The sequence below is a fragment of the Berghia stephanieae genome, unplaced genomic scaffold (genome assembly GCF_034508935.2).
Source record: "Berghia stephanieae isolate SIO BIC M18660-M18661 unplaced genomic scaffold, UCSD_Bste_1.3 scaffold6438, whole genome shotgun sequence".
NCBI classification, from domain to species: Eukaryota; Metazoa; Mollusca; class Gastropoda; order Nudibranchia; family Aeolidiidae; genus Berghia; species Berghia stephanieae.
In genome coordinates this window covers 1-4,707 of record NW_027627998.1, presented here as the reverse complement: position 1 = coordinate 4,707, position 4,707 = coordinate 1, and the positions used below count along the sequence as shown (strand labels likewise).

General features: G+C 25.0%; 1 non-coding gene and 3 pseudogenes across 1 annotated transcript; all 4 read right to left on the bottom strand.

Annotated features, from left to right (window-relative positions):
• Nucleotides 1-1,022: 1,022 nt before the first annotated feature.
• On the bottom strand, nucleotides 1,023-1,142 carry LOC144962152 (5S ribosomal RNA; annotated as a pseudogene).
• A 308-nt stretch (nucleotides 1,143-1,450) lies between these two features.
• Nucleotides 1,451-1,570, bottom strand: LOC144962150 (5S ribosomal RNA; annotated as a pseudogene).
• Nucleotides 1,571-1,893: 323 nt separating this feature from the next.
• LOC144962149 (5S ribosomal RNA) lies at nucleotides 1,894-2,012 on the bottom strand. Its single transcript, XR_013643379.1, has one exon. It is a non-coding gene; the product is annotated as a 5S ribosomal RNA (ribosomal RNA).
• Nucleotides 2,013-3,573: 1,561 nt separating this feature from the next.
• On the bottom strand, nucleotides 3,574-3,689 carry LOC144962151 (5S ribosomal RNA; annotated as a pseudogene).
• Nucleotides 3,690-4,707: the final 1,018 nt, after the last annotated feature.

The window sequence follows — 4,707 nt, the reverse complement described above, 5'->3', positions numbered from 1 at the left end:
ACTACTACTATACTTTTACTTTTCTACTATTTATACTACAAACCTATACTACTATTCTACTTTTTTTTTATTAAAAAAAAAAATTTAAAAATTTTTAAAAAATTTTAAAAAAAAAAAAAAATAAAAAAAAAAATTTTAAAAAAGTTTAAAATTTGAATATTTTTTAAAAAAAAAAAGGGTTTTTAAAAAAACCCCCTTTGGGGTTCCCGCGGCCCCCTTTTTAAAAGTAAAACCGCCTGACTTTGGGTTTTGACTTGGTTTGATGGGGGAAAACCCGGTTTTTTAAACGAAGTAGGGTCGTGGGAAAAAAGGGTTTTGGGAAAAATTTTTTAAAATTTTTAATTTTTTTTTTTATTTTTTTTTTATTTTTTTAATAAACTACAATTCTTTACTCCCCACTACAAAAACTTTATACTCTACTTACTATATTTTCAAATACAAAATTTATTTTTTTTTCAAATATCCCTTAAACACTTACTATACTACTATATAAAATACTAAAACTACTACAATATACTTTTCTTATAAAAAAAAAAATTTAAAAATTAACTTTTTAAAAAAAACAAAACAAAAAAAATTTATTAAAAATTTTAAAAAATTGTTGAAATTTAATTTTTTAAAAATTTTTAAAAAAAGATGTCTACAACCACGGGGGCCCCCCAAGGGGTTCCCCATTAAGTAAAACCCACCCCTAAACGTTGCTTGACTTCGGTGTTTGGACAAAACCCGGTATTTTCAACGAAAGTTTTGGTTTCGTAGAAAAAAGTGTCGAAAATAAAATTTAATATAAAATTACTATTATTATTTTATTATTCTTATTATTACTACTAACTTACTATACTTTTTTTACTACTATTTACTACTATTTACTTACTCTTACTACTATACTACTACTATTTACTTTTTATTTCAAAAAAAAAAAAAAAATTTAAAATTTAACATTTAAAAAACAAAAAAAAATTAAAATTTTTTAAAAATTTTTAAAAAAAATTGTAAAAAAATAAAAATTTTAAAAAAAAAGATGTCTACAACACGGGGGGTTCCCAAGGGGTTACCCATCTAAGTACTAACCACGCCTGACGTTGCTTGATTTCGGTGTTTGGACCTAGAACCGGTTTTTTCAAACGTGTATGGTCGTAGAAAACAGTGTGAAAATAAAAATTTAAAAAATAATATTATTATTATTATTATTTACTATACTACAAACTACTACTCCTACTTACTTATTTAATTTAATACTATACTACTACATACTACTTTACAAAACTACTAATACTATTTACTATTTATTAAAAACTACTGCTACTACTTTTACTGCTATCAAAAAAACAAATTTAAATTTAAACCCAATTTAAAAAAACCAAAAAATAGAATAATTTAAAAGGGTAATAAAATTGTAAAAATAGAGGGAATTTAAAAATTTTTTTAAAAAATTTTTTTAAAAAAAGATGTTTTACAACACGGGGGGTTCCCCAAGCGGTCACCCATATAAGTACTAACCACGCCTGACGTTGCTTGACTTCGGTGATCGGACGAGAACCGGTATTTTCAACGAAGTATGGTCGTAGACAACAAGTGTCGAAAATAGAGTTTAATATAATATTACTATTATTATTATTATTATTATTATTACTATACTACTACTACTACTACTACTACTACTACTACTACTACTATACTACTATTACTACTACTACTATTCTACTATACTACTATTCTACTACTACTACTACTACTACTACTACTACTACTACAACTACTACTTTTACTGCTATAAAAAAACAAAATTTAATTAACAATTAAAAAACACAAACAAATAGAATCATTTAAAATGTAATAAAAATTGTAAAATAGATGAATTTATATTTTTAAAAAACTTTTTTTAAAAAAAGATTTCTACAACACGAGGGGTTCCGAAGCGGTCACCCATCTAAGTACTAACCACGCCTGACGTTGCTTGACTTCGGTGATCGGACGAGAACCGGTATTTTCAACGTTGTATGGTCGTAGACAACAAGTGTCGAAAATAGAGTTTAATATATTACATTATTATTATATACTCTCACTACTCTCTACTATACTAACATATATACTACTACTATACTATACTATACTACTTAACTACTCTTTTTATAAAAAATTATAATAAAACAAAATAAATTTAAAATGTATAAAATTGTAATAGATAATTTAAAAAAGATGTCTACACCTGGTCAGCGGTCACCATTAGTCAACACTGCGTTGCTTACTTGAGAAGAACCGATTTACGAGTTGGAGACGAATAAATTTATTATATTTATTATTATTAATACCACTACTAACTAACTATCTACTACTACTACTACTATACCTCTTCTACTACATCACTATACTACTTTATTAAAAAAATTAATTAATAAAAAACAAAACAAGAATCATTTAAAATGTAATGTAAATGATGATTTTTTTTTAACTAAAAAAGTGTTCAACAGGGTCAAGCGTACCTAATAACAGCTGACGTGTTGACTTCGATGACAACGGTATTCAAGTAGTTGGCTAGAAATGTCGAATAATTAATATATTATTATAATATTATTCTACTATATATATACTACTACACTTACTACTAATCTACTACTCTACTTATACTACTATACTTATACTACTATAACCACTACTACCTACTTACTATACTTACAACAACAACAAAATTAATAACAATTAAAAAACAACAATAGAATTTAAAAGAATAATGTAATATATTTATATTTTTTTAAACTTTAAAAAAGATTCTACAACACGTGGTTCCCAACGGTCACCCATTAAGACTAACACGCTGACGTTGCTTGACTTCGTGATCGGAGAACGGTATTTTCAACGAGTATGTCGAGACAACAATGTCGAAATAGATTTAATAAATATTACTATTTTATATATTATTATTACTACTACTACTATACTACTACTATACTACTACTACTACTACTCTACTTACTACTATCTACTATACTATATACTATATACTACTACTACTACTACTACTACTATACTATACTACTACTACAACTACTACTTTACTGCTATAAAAAAACAAATTTAATTAACAATTAAAAAACTAAAAAATAAACATTTAAAATGTAATAAAATTTAAAATAGATGAATTAATATTTTAAAAATTTTTTAAAAAAAGATTCTACAACACGAGTGGTTCCAAGCGGTCACCACATAAGTACTAACCAAGCCTGACGTTGTTTGACTTCGTTATGGACGGAACCGGTTTTTTCAACGTAGTATGGTCGTAGAAAACAAGTGTCGAAAATAGATTTAATATAATATTAATTTAAATTTTTTATTATTATTACTACTACACTTACTACTATACTACTACTACTACTACTACTATACTACAAACTACTACTACTACTACTACTACTACTTACTACTACTACTACTATACTACTCACAAATTTTTACTGCTATAAAAAAAAAAAATTTAATTAACAATTAAAAAAACAAAACAAATAGAATCATTTAAAATGTAATAAAATTGTAAATAGATGAATTTATTTTTTTAAAAACTTTTTATAAAAAAGATGTCTACAACACGTGGGGTTCCCAAGCGGTCACCCATCTAAGTACTAACCACGCCTGACGTTGCTTGACTTCGTGATGACGAGAACCGGTATTTTCAACGTAGTATGGTCGTAGACAACAAGTGTCGAAAATAGAATTTATAATTAATATTATATTTATATTTATATTACTACTACCTATAATACTTCTACTACTTCTAACTACTACTACTACTTATACTACTTACTACTACTACTACTACTACTAACTACTACTATAATTTTTTTTACTACTTACTACTACTACACTAACTACTCTAATACTACTACTATACTACTACTCTCTTACTACTTATACTTTACTCTATAAAAAAAAAAAATTAAATTAAAAATTTAAAAAAAATAAACAAATAAAATTTTTTTTAAAAATTTAATTTAAAAGTTTTTAAAATAGTAAATTTTAATTTTTTTTTAAAATTTTAAAAAAAAAGGATGTCTACAACACGGGGGGTTCCCCAACGGTCCCCATATAGAAAAACCACGCTGACGTTGCTTGATTGGGTTATCGGGAAACCCATTTTCCCAATTTTCGTAGGAAAACAAGTTTTCGAAAAAAAGGTTTAATATAATTTTATTATATTATTATTTTATTAAATTTATTAAATACTTTTCTACTCTACTACTACTTATTTTCTATTACAATAAAAATATTTTAACAACTACTACTATATTTCAAATACTAACCCCTATTTACAATACTACTATCCCCTACTACTAAAAATCCCTTTTTTTAATACTAAAAAAAAAAAAATTTTAAAATTAAAATTTAAAAAAACAAAAAAATAGAATCTTTTAAAAAGTAAAAAAATTAAAAATAGTAAATTTTATTTTAAAAAAATTTTTTTTAAAAAAAGATTTCTACAACGGGGGGTTCAAGCGGTCCCCCATCTAATTTACTAACCCCCCCTTTTAACTTCTTAATTTCGGTAAGGACTTAAACCTTTATTTTAAAGTTTAGGGCGGGGAAAAAAATGCCCAAATTAGAGTTTAATATAATTTTTACTATTTTTAAATGTTATTTTTAAATTTTATTATTACATATTTAATTACAAACTACTAATTATACTACTATACTACTACTCCCTTACACTACTAC